Below are 17529 nucleotides of genomic sequence, written 5' to 3' on the forward strand. Positions count from 1 at the left end.
CAGAATGATAACAATGAATTAATCCCAACCCGAGTGACCACGGGATGGCGTGTGCGTATTGACTATAGGAAATTGAACAAGGTCACAAGGAAGGATCACTTTCCCCTTCCTTTTATCGACCAAATGCTAGAGCGATTAGCTGAACATAGTCACTATTGCTTCTTAGATGGCTACTTCGGTTATAATCAGATCGTTATTGCCCCAGAAGACCAAGAGAAAACCACTTTTACCTGTCCCTTTGGTACCTTTGAGTATAGACGCATGCCTTTCGGGCTATGTAATGCCCTTGCAACTTTTCAGCGTTGTATGATGAGCATATTTTCTAATATGGTAGAACGGTTCTTAGAGGTCTTTATGAATGATTTTTCAGTGTTTGGTTCATCTTTCGATGAGTGCTTGCATAATTTGACATTAGTGTTGACTAGGTGTAAGGAAAAAAATTTGTGCTTAATTGGGAAAAATGCCATTTCATGGTTAAATCAGGAATTGTATTAGGGCCATCGTCTCTTCAAGGGTATAGAGGTAGACAAAGCCAAAGTTGACCTTATTAAGACTTTACAGGTCCCAAAAAACCGATATTAGGTCATTCCTAGGGCATGCAGGTTTTTACCGTCGATTCATTAAGGATTTTTGCTTGATTTCTAGACCTCTTTGCAATTTGCTTGCAAAGATGTTAAGTTTGTCTTTGATGATGCTTGTTTAGAGGCTTTTGAGAAGCTTAAAACTTTACTCACTACTGCCCCGATAGTCCAGGCACCTAACTGGAACCTACCCTTTGAGATTATGTGTGATTCTTCAGATTATGCTATAGGCGTCGTTTTAGGACAACGAGAAAACAAATTACTTCATGTGATTTATTATGCTAGCAAAACTCTGAATGATGCCCAAATGAACTACACACACTACCGAGAAGGAACTTTTAGCCATCGTGTTTGCCTTGGATAAGTTTAGGTCCTACCTATTAGGTTCTAAGATCATAATCTATACAGATCATGCTGCTTTGAAATACCTTTTATCTAAGAAGGATACCAAACCTAGATTGATTAGATGGATCCTATTGTTACAGGAATTTTCCCCAGACATTAGGGACAAAAAGGGTGCAGAAAATGTAGTAGTAGACCACTTGTCTAGGCTAGTTATTAGTTCCCCTAGTGATTCCCTTCCTATAAGGGATACCTTTTACGATGAACAATTGTTCTCTATTTCCCAATCACCTTGGTATGCAAATATAGTGAATTATCTTGTTACTGGTCGAACCCCTCAACATTGGGGTAAGCAAGATCGTTCTAGGTTTTTAGCCGAGGTTAAGCATTTATTTTGGGACGATCCTTATCTGTTTAAGTATTGTCCGGACCAGATTATTAGGAGATGTGTATCTGAGAGTGACCAGTCTAGTATTATCTCCTTTTGTCATGAACATGCATGTGGGGTAATTTTAGTGCTAAGAAGACTGCTGCTAAGATTTTGCAGTGTGGATTTTACTGGCCTTCGTTGTTTAAAGATTCCCATAGTCATTGTGTTTCTTGTGAGCGTTGCCAGAAGTTAGGAACCAATTCCCGTAGAAATATGATGCCTTTGAACCCTATTTTAGTGATTGAGGTCTTTGATGTGTGGGGCATTGATTTTATGGGTCCATTTCCTATTTCGTTTGGTTATCTTTACATACTTGTCGCTGAAGACTATGTGTCTAAGTGGGTTGAGGCGGTTCCGTGTAAAACGAATGACCACAGGGTCGTAGTCCAGTTTTTGAAAGAGAATGTACTTACACGTTTTGGTACGCCGCGAGCTATAATTAGTGATGCAGGTTCACACTTTTGTAATAGACCATTTGCTCTTTTGATGAAACAATACGGTATTACCCATAAAGTAGCAACCCCATATCACCCTCAGACTAGTGGTCAGGTAGAGGTTTCCAATAGGGAAATTAAACGTATTCTAGAGAAAACAGTTAATCCAAATAGGAAAGACTGGTCGTCGAGGCTTACTGATGCCTTATGGGATTACCGTACTGCGTTTAAGACACCCATTGGAATGTCACCTTATCGTTTAATGTTTGTCAAGGGATGTCACGTGCCTGTTGAGTTAGAGCATCGAGCCTATTGGGCTATTAAGAACTTATACTTTTCACTTGACAAGGCAGGAGCTCAAAGAAAGCTCCAGCTCAATGAGTTGGACGAGATTCGTAGAGATGCATACGATAGTGCTAAGGAGTATAAGAACAAAATGAAACTTGTGCATGATAGGAATATTTTACGAAATTCAGTTTCTCCAGGTCAAAAAGTTCTTCTGTATGACATTCGTTTGCATCTATTCCCCGGGAAGCTGCGCTCTCGGTGGAACGGTCCTTTTGTGGTCCATACTGTTTTTCCTCATGACGTTGTTGAGATTGAGACACCAGATGGTAGTAGTTCTTCGAAGGTTAACGGTCAGCGATTGAAGCCCTTTTTAGAGCCTCTTCCTACAGGTGATGTTGAGGAGGTCCCTCTGGAGGACCCTGTTTACCTTGATTGACCATCGAGGCGCTTTTGTATGTTGTATAATATTTTTGTAGGTTTCTAGTTACACTTCACCCAGGTACAATCTTTCCGACTTCTCTATTTACTATTTCCTCATGTTACTTATATTTTTGGTACCGTTCTTTGATTAGAAACATTGAGGACAATGTTAGATTTAAGTTTGGGGGTGGGGTAGAACTTTTTGTTACCTTTTCGTTGCAATAAATAAACTCCAGAGCCTAGAAATTTATCCCTATTAGGGATGGCACTAACCAATCTAAGTGTATGGAAGCATTTTTGTTGTAGGAGTTGAGGAACCAGTATGACTAGATGGCAACATCTAAAGAGTCTATTCATAAAAGCACAGAGCTCAGGTGCTAGAAATAACATGATAGTTTCATCATATCTCGTTGAATCCTTCTCACTTATGTTTTTATTTTGTTTTGTTTTTAAACTATGGTTCTCTAAGTGATTAGGTGGGGCTCACGATTCAAGTTGTTACCAATGCTAGGGTGAATTAGAGTGATTGAGATACAAAAAAAAAAAAAAAAAGACCAGACCATCAGACCAACTGGAATAAATTCAATAAAGTAGACCACTGGAACCCTTGTATATGCCAGTTGTGTTGACCTAGAGTTAGGATTATCGACCACTGGTACCCTTGTATATGGCAGTGTGTTGATATTAGTCAGACCGGTATCTCAGTCCATTAGGATAGGTTCATCTTGGCGGAGGCCTTCAGACAGATATGAGAAACACCGTTCACCTAGTAAACATCAAAACCATATATGTTTTTCTATATCCATCCTTGATCTATCCATGTGATTAGTTTTGACTCCGGATATTGATGTCCATAGTGCAACTATGTTGAGTAGAGATCTGTCACTTATATATGAATTTTAGTATGCTTGAGTGCAAACTCGTGTACAACAATTGAAATTTCGCATCAGGGTACTTTCTCCTGTAGTCAATAAGTATGCCAACCAAGGAGATTCTTTAGTGCCTTCTAAGGTTCTGTGTAGATAGCTAGGGTCTTGAGTATAAAGGTTTTGTGGGTAAACCTCTGGTAAGACCTCCGGAGACAACGCTCCGCCACTAGGGACACCTAGGGATTTAAAGGCTTATTGCATACGCTAATTGCAATAGACGATGCCTGCGACAGTGAGTTAGGATTTTATTTCTATTTTATTTTTGCTCGAGGACTAGCAAATAATAGGTTTGGGGATATTTGATAGACACATTTTTGTGTCCGATTTGTCTCGATTCTATATATTGTTAGGGCTCATTTTTGTACTTATTATGGTGTTTTATTTATTTGTAGGTATTTTTGGCCAATAAACATTTTTGGAAAAAATTGGCTCGAAAAGTTGTCGGAAAGCACCCGGAGGACATTTGCTATTCGGACTCTCACTTTGGATAAGGGGTAACCTAATTACTAAGGGGCATCCTGATAGACACATTTTTATGTCCGATTTGTCTCGATTCTATATATTGTCAGGGCACATTTTTGTACTTATTATGGTGTTTTATTTATTTATAGGTATTTTTGGCTAATAAACATCTTTGGAAAAAAAATGGCTCGAAAAGTTGTCGGAAAGCACCCGGAGGACATTTGCTATTCGGACTCTCACTTTGGATAAGGGGTAACCTAATTACTAAGCGGCATCCCATTTCCAGGCAGTTGCTAATCACACCCCTACTCTGGATAAGGGGCAACCATCTTCAACATTCAAAAACCAGGATTTTGGCGGGAAAAAAGTGCAGTTAAAGAACAGTTTAGGCAATCGTGATTTGGAGGAGTTTGAGGTCGATTAAACCTCTGATTTTCATAGGATAGACTCCTTATGGGTCTAGGAATCTGATATAGGTGTTTAAATCGATTATACTGGGCTCAATCGACGAATTTTTCTCACAACAGAAAATATGGAAAGTCACGTGTGTGACCTGTTTTAGGGAATTTTAGAGAGATTAAAACGTTGTAAACCTTCCCAAAGATTTGTATCTATCTAAGGAAGAGTTTAGAATAAAAAGGAAAGTTCAGAAACGCGTAGAAATTCTAAAACAAGAAATTTCCGCAACTTGGCCGTGAAGAGAAGGAAAGAGATTTTGGAAGATTTGGGAGAGATTTAATCGGTATTTTGGATATAAATAGATGTCTTGGGTCATATAGAAGAGGTGTCGGGAGTTTGGAACCTAAAGAGAGCCAGAAAAGAAGAAATCAGAGCTTTACCAAACTCTGTTTCTGCTGCTGCTGAAGAAGAAGAACACGAAGAACATTGACGCTCGGTAAACAGTCGCAGAACAGTGTCGTTGTTTAACAGTTGAAGAACATTAAGTTGTTCAGGGCAGTCTTATTTTAGGGTCTTAAAATCAGCGACAAAGCAACAGTTTTTCTGTAACAGTTCCATTGAAACAGCTGTTTTGCAACACCAATACACTGTTGCAAACAGTCCGTGTTATTACTCTTCACTCTTTTAATCATCTTTTGAGCAACAGACACACATTTTGAGATCATGATTAATATGAGGAGCTAAACCCCATTGCTGAGGCGATAGAGGAAGCTATTTTTCCAAAAAAAAGTGGTATATTCTATTTTATCTTTTTATTTGCAATAATTATATGATTATTTGCCTTGAACTATTATTGAATATGATTTTTATTTGAGTGATTGTGATCTATTTTGATGGAGTATGCTTAGTTTTAAGACTTTTGATGCTTCATACTTGGTATTTACAATTATTACTTTTGAAAATCTACTTGTTGCAATATTTTAGAATCAAATTAAACAAGAAAATTGCATAAATATAAGTATTGGTTTAATCACTTTGAACTTGGAAAATAGTGGAATCTTAGCCTCAGTGTTTCTTTTAGTATTGATATCATCTTTGATTGAGTTTGCTATAATTTTTAGTGAGTTTTATTTTAATATTAGAATTTAAGTCTAATTAATATCCTTCACAAGTCTGAGAATCGAACCACTTTTACCACTATCTACAAATCACATCAATTTTTGGCGCCGCCGACGCGGACTTGTTTTTAGGGTTTTAGATTTATTTATTTTTTATTTTTATTATTTTGTCCTTTTTTTTTGTTTTTGGGTATTTATCTTGTGTCTACAGGTTCTGGATCATAAAGAAAATTGAGCCAAGGAGTTTGGTGATTTCATAAAGACTTGGAGCTAAAGATTAAGCAAAAGAACAGAAAAGAAGACAATTTTATTTTAGACAATTTTAGTTTAGGGTTTGTTTATTTTATTTAAAAAAAAAATGTATTAGGGTTTATTATTTTTGTAATTTTTCTTTATTTTTTTGGACTTTTGGACTTTGGGACATTTTTTTTATTACCCTACGGAAGGGTACTTTAAATATAAACTGTTTGCAGAGAAGGAGGACAATTACGATATTGTCTCTGCACCTTGGGTTCGTACACTAGACATCGGAGTCAGTGGCCCGAGTCGACTACAACCGATTCATCCCCCGTCTGGAACGGGAGGTAAGATTCTAAACACTCGCGAATCCCCTGTCAGCGAGTTACTGGACTCCTTCGTATGCATATATGTTGAGGACTGAATACACATTTATTTTTCTAGTAAAGGGCAAGGCCTGGCCATACAAGATAAGGGTTCGGATTTCATCACCGTTCTCTTCTTGCCCGCTTTAGGAACACGTAACCTACGCGAACCTAAGCCTAAAATTTTGACTAGAACGAGACCGATAGGGTAACGAGCTTAACAGGAAAGTCATTCGAAAAATATTGGTTACTCTTTTAAGCATACTTCGAAGTTCTTGACGGTTTCTGTAAGTTGAATGCGTGACTGCGCCGCCTTGTAATACCGGTGAGGCCTTGGGTATCAAAGCTCCACCGAGCTTCCCTCGCCTCTATTCAACTTACGTTAACTCGGATTGATTCCAGAGGGGTTTGCTTAAATTGTAACGAATTCCCGTTCGAAGGATTAGAAGCTGGTCTAGAAACAATCTAAGTGGAGCCATCATGCTTTTTGTTTGCTAGAAATCAATAGGTTTGATTTGGTTGAGTCGGCCTTGATCTGTGTTTGCTTACCCTTCCAATTTAGAAAATTCTATTGTATGCCTGAACGTAAAAGAGACGCACTAGGTAGATTTGTTAAAGAGAAACCTAGTAGTTCGAAGCGTCTCGATTACCTTAATCTAGAAAGTCCGGCTTTTGAAGAGTCTGTTTTTGAACGTTCTTTGACTGAGGAGAGAATCCTGTTGCTCCGATAGCGCCAGAAATGGCAACTTTGAAAGCTTTGTTGAATCCAACTAGTACTTCGTGTATTAAGTTAGCTGAAACGGAGGCACCCTATGAACTGAAACCTGGGACCTTACAGATGCTCCCAATCTTTTTAGGGAAAGAAAATGAAAACCCTTATTACCATGTTAGGGATTTTGAGGAAATTTGTAGTACTCTAAGAATTAGAGGCTTAGATGATGATGCTTTGAAACTTAGGTTATTCCCATTTTCCCTGAAAGATAAGGCCAAGTCGTGGCTGTATAGTTTGGACTCCGAGTCAATTGAGACATATGAACAACTTACATCTGCCTTTTTCAATAAGTTTTCCCTAGGCACAAAACATCGTCTATTAGGACGCAAATATGCACATTTTCACAACAAGAGGGAGAATCTTTATATAGGTATTTGGAAAGGTTCAATGATTTATTATCCCAGTGTCCTCATCATGGTTTAGAAAAGGTTAGGCTAGTTCAGATCCTTTATGAGGGTTTAGATTATTCCACAACGACCATGGTTGAGTCTCTATGCACTGGTGGATTTGAAAACCAAACTGTTGATGCGGCGATGGAATTTTTTAATGAAATCGCCGAAAAAACCCAGCAATGGGAAAATAGTAGGGCACCCCAAAAACAATTCTTTTAAGTAGAGGAAACGTTAATAGGGTAGAAGGAGGCTATGAATCAGATGCCAAAATTGCTGCTATAGCAAAAAGGTTAGAAGCCTTAGAAGTGGGCCAGACTAGTGGTAGAGTGGAGCCTTTTTGGGAAGGCCAGAATATTGAAGAGCAGGCCAATGCTCTTTATAATAACACTAGATTTGATAACCGTCAAAAGATTGACCCATATTCAGAAACCTATAATCCTGGTTGGAGAAACCATCCGAACCTTTCGTGGTCTAAGGGCCAAAGTCAAGGTCAGTTTAGTAATTCTAATGCTCCCCCAGGTTTTGGCTATACTAAGAATCCTTCAGGACTAGCTCAGTTTCAGAATCAGTCAGATAAGAAAATCCTAAGTTTAGAGGAATCTCTCGCCTTGTTAACTCAGCAAACTGCAAAATTCCAGTTATCCGTAGAACAGAGTCTACAAGCTAGTAACAGGATAGGACAAGAAAATAGTCAGGCTATTTCCGAGTTAAAAACCCAGGTTGGTCTGATAAGTGATTCTTTGAGAGAAAAAGGTAAGTTTCCTAGTCAAACACAACCCAACCCTAGAGGAGTTCATGAATTAGGTGCAAAAATCGAATCAATTGAATGTTTAGAACCCTTAGAAGTGGTAGAGTTGTAGACAATAAGGTAACCATGCCCGATAGTGAACATACTGTAGTTCACCCCTCAGGATCTCACCTCTCAGGACCAGTAGCTGAAGAGACTGATAAAGTTTCTGATGATGTGAATTCGGTTCCTGAAAGGTCTGATTTTAGGCCTAGAGCCCCATTTCCTCAGCTATTAGTACCAACAAAGAAGGAATCGAACTTTAATGACATAGTGGAGGTTTTTAAGCAAGTTACCATAAACCTTCCCTTATTAGATGCAATTAGGCAAATTCCTGCTTATGCCAAGTTCCTTAAGGATATGTGTACGCGAAAGCGAAAACTTAGCGTCCATAAGAAAGCCTTTTTAGCTAGTCACGTAAGTTCAATCATTCAGAACACCACAACTCCAAAGTACAAAGACCCAGGTTCTCCTACCATTGCTTGCACAATAGGTAACTTCCGGGTAGAAAAATTTACTTGACTTAGGAGCCAGTGTGAACTTACTGCCATTCCATGTATACTTACAGCTAGGACTTGGTGAAATGAAACCTACTCAGATGACACTGCAGTTAGCTGATAGGTCTGTTAAAATCCCTCGAGGTGTTATCGAGGATGTTCTTATTGAGGTCGACAAGTTTATTTATCCAGTGGATTTCGTGGTCCTAGATACCCAACCTGTCCCTGACCCAGAGAACCAGATACCTGTGATTTTAGGTCGCCCATTTTTAGCTACGTCTAATGCGATCATTAACTGTCGAAATGGTGTGATGAGTTTATCTTTTGGTAATATGACTATGGAGATGAACATTTTTAATGTCAGTAAGCAACCTCATGAGCTAGATGACACATGTGTTGAGGAGGTGAACATGATAGAAGCCTTAGTTCAGGAGTCATTACCAAACATCTTGTCTGAAGACCCATTAGAAAGTTGTCTATCCCATTTTGGTTTAGATTTTGACGACGATAGCATTGAACAGGTGAATGCTCTATTAGATTCTACCCCTGTGTTAGACACTGATAGATGGAAAGCTAGGTTCGAACCGTTACCAGTTTCTGAGACTACCCTAATTCCTTCTTTAGAAGAGCCCCCAAAGTTGGACCTTAAACCACTACCCTACTCTAAAGTATGTGTTTTTAGGCCCATCTGAGACTTTACCTGTGATTGTAGCTTCCAATTTGGATAGTGATCAGGAAAGTAGGCTAGTAAATGTACTTCAAGACAATAAGGAAGCTTTAGGGTGGACTATAGCAGACATTAAGGGTATAAGTCCTACTGTGTGTATGCATCAGATTCATTTAGAGGAAGACTCCAAACCTTCTAGGGAGATGCAACGTCGACTGAACCCTAACATGAAAGAGGTAGTTCGAAAAGAGGTGCTTAAGTTGTTAGATGCGGGTATTATTTACCCAATTTCAGACAGTAAGTGGGTCAGCCCTGTTCAGGTTGTCCCCAAGAAATCAGGTATCACTGTAGTCCAGAATGATAATAATGAATTAATCCCAACCCGAGTGACCACGGGATGGCGTGTGTGTTTGACTATAGGAAATTGAACAAGGTCACAAGGAAGGATCACTTTCCCCTTCCTTTTATCGACCAAATGCTAGAGCGATTAGCTGGACATAGTCACTATTGCTTCTTAGATGGCTACTCCGGTTATAATCAGATCGTTATTGCCCCAGAAGACCAAGAGAAAACCACTTTTACCTGTCCCTTTGGTACCTTTGCGTATAGACGCATGCCTTTCGGGCTATGTAATGCCCCTGCAACTTTTCAGCGTTGTATGATGAGCATATTTTCTGATATGGTAGAACGGTTCTTAGAGGTCTTTATGGATGATTTTTCAGTGTTTGGTTCATCTTTCGATGAGTGCTTGCATCATTTGACATTAGTGTTGACTAGGTGTAAGGAAAAAAATTTAGTGCTTAATTGGGAAAAATGCCATTTCATGGTTAAATCAGGAATTGTATTAGGGCACATCGTCTCTTCAAAGGGTATAGAGGTAGACAAAGCCAAAGTTGACCTTATTAAGACTTTACAGGTCCCAAAAACCGTAAAATATTAGGTCATTCCTAGGGCATGCAGGTTTTTACCGTCGATTCATTAAGGATTTTAGCTTGATTTCTAGACCTCTTTGCAATTTGCTTGCAAAAGATGTTAAGTTTGTCTTTGATGATGCTTGTTTAGAGGCTTTTGAGAAGCTTAAAACTTTACTCACTACTACCCCGATAGTCCAGGCACCTAACTGGAACCTACCCTTTGAGATTATGTGTGATTCTTCAGATTATGCTATAGGCGTCGTTTTAGGACAACGAGAAAACAAATTACTTCATGTGATTTATTATGCTAGCAAAACTCTGAATGATGCCCAAATGAACTACACAACTACCGAGAAGGAACTTTTAGCCATCGTGTTTGCCTTGGATAAGTTTAGGTCCTACCTATTAGGTTCTAAGATCATAATCTATACAGATCATGCTGCTTTGAAATACCTTTTATCTAAGAAGGATACCAAACCTAGATTGATTAGATGGATCCTATTGTTACAGGAATTTTCCCCAGACATTAGAGACAAAAAGGGTGCAGAAAATGTAGTAGCAGACACTTGTCTAGGCTAGTTGTTAGTTCCCCTAGTGATTCCCTTCCTATAAGGGATAGCTTTCCTGATGAACAATTGTTCTCTGTTTCCCAATCACCTTGGTATGCAAATATAGTGAATTATCTTGTTACTGTAGGTCGAACCCCTCAACATTGGGGTAAGCAAGATCGTTCTAGGTTTTTAGCCGAGGTTAAGCATTTCTTTTGGGACGATCCTTATCTGTTTAAGTATTGTCCGGACCAGATTATTAGGAGATGTGTATCTGAGAGTGACCAGTCTAGTATTATCTCCTTTTGTCATGAACATGCATGTGGGGGTCATTTTAGTGCTAAGAAGACTGCTGCTAAGATTTTGCAGTGTGGATTTTACTGGCCTTCGTTGTTTAAAGATTCCCATAGTCATTGTGTTTCTTGTGAGCGTTGCCAGAAGTTAGGAACCATTTCCCGTAGAAATATGATGCCTTTGAACCCTATTTTAGTGATTGAGGTCTTTGATGTGTGGGGCATTGATTTTATGGGTCCATTTCCTATTTCGTTTGGTTATCTTTACATACTTGTCGCTGAAGACTATGTGTCTAAGTGGGTTGAGGCGGTTCCCTGTAAAACGAATGACCACAGGGTCATAGTCCAGTTTTTGAAAGAGAATATACTTACACTTTTTGGTACGCCGCGAGCTATAATTAGTGATGGAGGTTCACACTTTTGTAATAGACCGTTTGCTCTTTTAATGAAACAATACGGTATTACCCATAAAGTAGCAACCCCATATCACCCTCAGACTAGTGGTCAGGTAGAGGTTTCCAATAGGGAAATTAAACGTATTCTAGAGAAAACAGTTAATCCAAATAGGAAAGACTGGTCGTCGAGGCTTATTTATGCCTTATGGGATTACCGTACTGCGTTTAAGACACCGATTGGAATGTCACCTTATCGTTTAGTGTTTGGTAAGGCATGTCACCTGCCTGTTGAGTTAGAGCATCGAGCCTATTGGGCTATTAAGAACTTAAACTTTTCACTTGACAAGGCAGGAGCTCAAAGAAAGCTCCAGCTCAATGAGTTGGACGAGATTCGTAGAGATGCATACGATAGTGCTAAGGAGTATAAGAACAAAATGAAACTTGTGCATGATAGGAATATTTTACGAAAGTCATTTTTTCCAGGTCAAAAAGTTCTTCTGTATGACATTCGTTTGCATCTATTCCCCGGGAAGTTGCGCTCTCGGTGTACCGGTCCTTTTGTGGTCTGTACTGTTTTTCCTCACGGCGCTGTTGAGATTGAGACACCAGATGGTAGTAGTTCTTCGAAGATTAACGGTCAGCGATTGAAGCCCTTTTTAGAGCCTTTTCCTACAGGTTGTGTTGAGGAGGTCCCTCTGGAGGACCCTGTTTACCTTGATTGACCATCGAGGCGATTTTGTATGTTGTATAATATTTTTGTAAGTTTTTGCTTACACTTCACCCAGGTACTATCTTTCCGACTTCTCTATTTACTATTTCCTCATGTTACTTATATTTTTGGTACTGTTCTTTGATTAGAAACATTGAGGACAATGTTAGATTTAAGTTTGGGGGTGGGGTAGAACTTTTTGTTACCTTTTCGTTGCAATAAATAAATTCCAGAGCCTAGAAATTTATCCCTATTAAGGATGGCACTAACCAATCTAAGTGTATGGAAGCATTTTTGTTGTAGGAGTTGAGGAACCAATATGACTAGATGGCAACATCTAAAGAGTCTATTCATAAAAGCACAGAGCTCAGGTGTTAGAAATAACATGATAGTTTCACCATATCTCGTTGAGTCCTTTTCACTTCTGTTTTTATTTTGTTTTGTTTTTAAACTATGTTTCTCTAAGTGATTAGGTGGGGCTCACGATTCAAGTTGTTACCAATGTTAGGGTGAATTAGAGTGATTGAGATACAAAAAAAAAAAAAGACCAGACCATCAGACCAACTGGAATAAATTAAATAAAGTCGACCACTGGAACCCTTGTATATGCCAGTTGTGTTGACCTAGAGTTAGGATTATCGACCACTGGTACCCTTGTATATGGCAGTGTGTTGATATTAGTCAGACCGGTATCTCAGTCCATTAGGATAGGTTCATTTTGGCGGAGTCCTTCAGACAGATATGAGAAACACCGTTCACCTAGTAAACATCAAAACCATCTATGTTTTTCTATATCCATGTGATTAATTTTGTCTCCGGATATTGATGTCCATAGTGAAACTATCTGAGTAGAGCTCTGTCACTTATATATGAATTTTAGTATGCTTGAGAGCAAACTCGTGTACAATAATTAGAATTTCGCATCAGGGTACTTCCTCTTGTAGTCAATAAGTATGCCAACCAAGGAGATTCTTTAGTGCCTTCCAAGGTTTTGTGTAGATAGCTAGGGTCTGGAGTATAAAGATTTTGTGGGTATACCTCTGGTAAGCCCTCCGGAGACAACACTCCGCCACTAGGGACACCTAGGGGTTTAAAGGCTTATTGCATACGCTAAATGCAATAGACGATGCCTGCGACAGTGAGTTAGGATTTTATTTCTATTTTATTTTTGCTCGAGGACTAGCAAATAATAGGTTTGGGGGTATTTGATAGACACATTTTTGTGTCCGATTTGTCTCGATTCTCTATATTGTTAGGGCTCATTTTAGTACTTATTATGGTGTTTTATTTATTTGTAGGTATTTTTGGCCAATAAACATTTTTGGAAAAAATTGGCTCGAAAAGTTGTCGGAAAGCGCCCGGAGGACATTTGCTATTCGGACTCTCACTTTGGATAAGGGGTAACCTAATTACTAAGGGACATCCCATTTCCTGGCAGTTGCTATTCGCACCCCTACCCTGGATAAGGGGAACCATCTTTAACATTTTAGAAACCAGGTTTTGGCGGGAAAATAGGTGCAGTGAAGAACATATTTTGTCAATCGTGATTTGGAGGAGTTTGAGATCGATTAAACCTATGATTTTCATAGGATAGACTCCTTATGGGTCTAGGAATCTGATATGGGTGTTTAAATCGATTAGACTGGGTTCAATTGACGGATTTTTATTACAACAAAAAATATGGAAAGTCACGTGTGTGACCTGTTTTAGGGAATTTTAGAGATCTTAAAGTGCTGTAAACTTTCCCAAAGATTTGTATCTATCTAAGGAAGAGTTTAGAATAAAAAGGAAAGCTCAGAAACGCGTAGAAATCCTAAAACAAGAAATTGCTGCAACTTGGCCGTGAAGAGAAGGAAAGAGATTTTGGAAGATTTAGGAGAGATTTAATCGGTATTTTTGATATAAATAGATGTCTTGGGTCATATAGAAGAGGTGTCGAGAGTTTGGAACCTAAGGAGAGCCAGAGAAGAAGAAATCAGAGCTTCACCAAACTTTGTTTCTGCTGCTGCTGCTGCTGAAGAAGAAGAACGCGAAGAACATTGACGCTCGGTAAACAGTCGCAGAACAGTGTCGTTGTTTAACAGCTGAAGAACATTAAGCTGTTCAGGGCAGTCTTATTTTAGGGTCTTAAAATCAGCGACAAAGCAACAGTTTTTCTGTAACAGTTCCATTGTAACAGCTGTTTTGCAACACCAATACACTGTTGCAAACAGTCTGTGTTATTACTTTTCACTCTTTTAATCATCTTTTGAGCAACAAACACATATTTTGAGATCATGATTAATATGAGGAGCTAAACCTCATTGCTGGGGCGATAGAGGAAGCTATTTTTCCAACAAAAAGTGTTATATTCTATTTTATCTTTTTATTTGCAATAATTATATGATTATTTGCCTTGAACTATTATTGAATATGATTTTTATTTGAGTGATTGTGATCTATTTTGATGGAGTATGCTTAATTTTAAGACCTTTGATGCTTCATACTTGGTATTTACAATTACTACTTTTGAAAATCTACTTGTTGCAATATTTTAGAATCAAATTAAACGAGAAAATTGCATAAATATAAGTATCGACATCAAACAAAATAATAAATAGAAATCATAAAACAATTAAATTCTATGCAAATAGTTATAAAATAATTATTTTAATTACCACATGAATGAAACACAGCCTCCTCCGTCATCCCAGTGATGGGTCTAGCTCCGCATGATGAAAACACACTCAAAGGAATTTTTCATTGATCAAAAAGTGTTTACAAAGGTGAAAAATAGAGAAAATAATGAAAGAACCGAGTTGCAACGGTGCAGGGACGTTACAAACTCGCTGTTACAAAGCAGTGTTAAGAAAACTATAGCTCAAAATTGTTGCAGTACAACAGTTGCAAGTAGTGAGAATATATCACCCTTTATAAACGACAGACTACTAATGTTGTATGTTCTTCTTCTTCACTTCTCTGCTAAAGATGAACGCGTCTGCAACTTCATTTTTTTTCGCTCTCCTCTAACCCCTAACTCTCCATAGTCGGCTTCCAACCCCCATTTTATACTCGACAGGGTTTGAAAAATCACGACAATCAATGTAAATATTTTCTTACTCCCCATGCAGGATACTGGAAGAATTTCATGCTATTAGATTTTCCCGCACCTGTTGTAGCTCTGCACGCATCTAACATCCTCCAAACGCGTGAAATATGAGTCCTGGAGCGAGTCAAATTCTCCAACCACATGAAATCTTTCCAAATATAGCACAGAGAATCCATGAATAATTTTTTTCCCTATATTATCAAAATTACACGGAAGCTTCCTTTTTCTTCTCATCCGGGTCAACTACCATCCATGTTTTGGCTTAACAGGATACTACCAAACCAAATCCACGTGAAAACCCGTTTAAATCTTTCCAAAGTCTCACGGCTTCAACAACAGAAAACCCGAGTTTTATATCCTCCCTTGTTTAGTTTCAACACAACGATTTAGCCAATTCCGGCCCAATTAAACATGCATATCATCTTTGTTTATCCATAACAGGCTTATCCCATTAAATTCAGCGATTGAATCTCTGTAAATCCCATCCAAATCACGAACCCTAATCTGGATTGCTGCTGTCATATTTTCCCGCAAAAATATAATTCAAATGGAGAAGATGACCTCCCCCTATCATGTACATGTGTGTGAATAACAGGTGGATGTCTTGGGGTGCAAATAACAGCTAGTGTGCCCCTTAGTCAGTGGAGTGCCCTATAGTAATAGGTTACCCCATATCCAAAACTGCGAGTCCGAATAACATGTGCCCTATGGGTGCCTTTAGCAACTTTTCGAGCCGAATTTTCCAAAAATGTTTATTGCCAAAAATACCTACAAACATACAAAACACCGTAATAAGTACAAAATCGAGTACCAACAATACAGAAAATTAAGGACAACGTAGACACAAAAATGTGTCTATCACATAATTGTTTGTCGGAGGGCTTAACGCCTTCAGGACGTCGGCGATACTCGTTGTTCCCTGACTATGTAGAGAGACCGTGTATAGATTCAGGCGGCTCTCTGGACATAATTGTTTACTTAACGCCTTCAGGACGTCGGTGATACTCGTTGTTCCCTGACTATGTAGAGAGACCATGTATAGATTCAGGCGGCTCTCTAGACATAATTGTTTACTGAAGGGCTAAACGCCTTCATGACACCAACGCTGCACGTTGTTTCCTTACTATGCACTCTTCAGAACGAGTATGATGCTTCAACTATCTCATATCTCGATTCTAAAATAGATCAATTCTACTATGACATTCACCGACTGAATTCCTAGAAAATAATATATTTTATCTCATTACTCCGTTCCATGGATATCCCCGGCTGATTCCATGGATTAGCAATAGATAACCATTTTATCTCATTACTCTGTTCCCTGAATTCCCCGGATGGATCCATGGATTAGTAATAGATACTCAATTCATTGTTATTACTCCGTTTCATGAATCATTCTCCGTTGAATTTCATGAATTAGTAATAATTACTCAACAATCGGGAATCTGGACTATCACCGAACCGAGTAAGCCCTAAGAAAATGGTGAAAGTGTACTCAACGATGATGCATGAACGAGCATTAAAAAATATGGACAATCGAGGAATCCCACGCAAAATAGGAGAGAGAAAATAGTAATAAAAAACATAAAAGAGGCGCCTAGGGACCGGGCCCACCGGCCGGCCGGTCATGCCGCCGTGGCCGGTCCCCCATGCCTCTTCCTTTATTTTATTTATTTTATTATTTTATTTTCATGATCTCATGAAGACTCCTTCATTCAAGCAACTTTCCTTGTTTGAGCAAAACTCACGGTTTCTCCATATTTTCACAGTTTCATGAAAAATAATAAAATAGGGGAAAGTATCACGGGACCCAGGCTAGCTAGCCGGTCGGTCGTGCCCTAGCCATGGCCGGTCCCACACTTTGCAATCCCTTGTTTTCATAATTATTATTTCAACATCTCATGAAACTCCTCCGTTTGTGCAAAAAACCTGGGTTTTCCATATTTTCTCAAATATTGCTCAAACCATGAAAAAGCCAAAAGTCAAACGGTCACATGACCGACTAGGCTATTCATGAAAATATTAAAATATTATTATTTTAATATTCTCAAAATATTGATCAAACGAGCAAAGTTTTATTTGCTCATTCGAGAAAAATCGAGAATTTCAATCAAAGATCAAACTCTTCTGAAAATCCAAGATATAGCTCAAATGCACACCAGAAAATACCAAAACTCTCAGGACTGAGAAGCAGACATTATGGTGACACGGGCATGCTTCCTTGACCGACCAAGGCGGGCCCTAGGGCTTGCAAGGTGCTGGTCCCACACATCTTTATGATTTTGACCTAATTTGCTCAATTGCTCATATTGGGTCCAAACTCTTTCCAACCGACTTAGAATTTGCTCAAACGACCATTAGATGGTCCCACGACCACCAAGGTCCGGTCTCATGCCCTCTTGGTCGGTCCCTCATATCTCCATAATTAGGTTTTATCACCTAATGCTCAATTGAGCACTAGT

The 17529-nt window shown here is 38.8% G+C and overlaps 1 pseudogene; it reads right to left on the bottom strand.

Moving 5' to 3' along the window:
• Positions 1 to 7098: 7098 nt before the first annotated feature.
• On the bottom strand, positions 7099 to 7198 carry LOC113300762 (annotated as a pseudogene).
• Between the last annotated feature and the right edge of the window lie 10331 nt (positions 7199 to 17529).

Source organism: Papaver somniferum, chromosome 7, assembly GCF_003573695.1.
Source record: "Papaver somniferum cultivar HN1 chromosome 7, ASM357369v1, whole genome shotgun sequence".
Taxonomy (NCBI): Eukaryota; Viridiplantae; Streptophyta; class Magnoliopsida; order Ranunculales; family Papaveraceae; genus Papaver; species Papaver somniferum.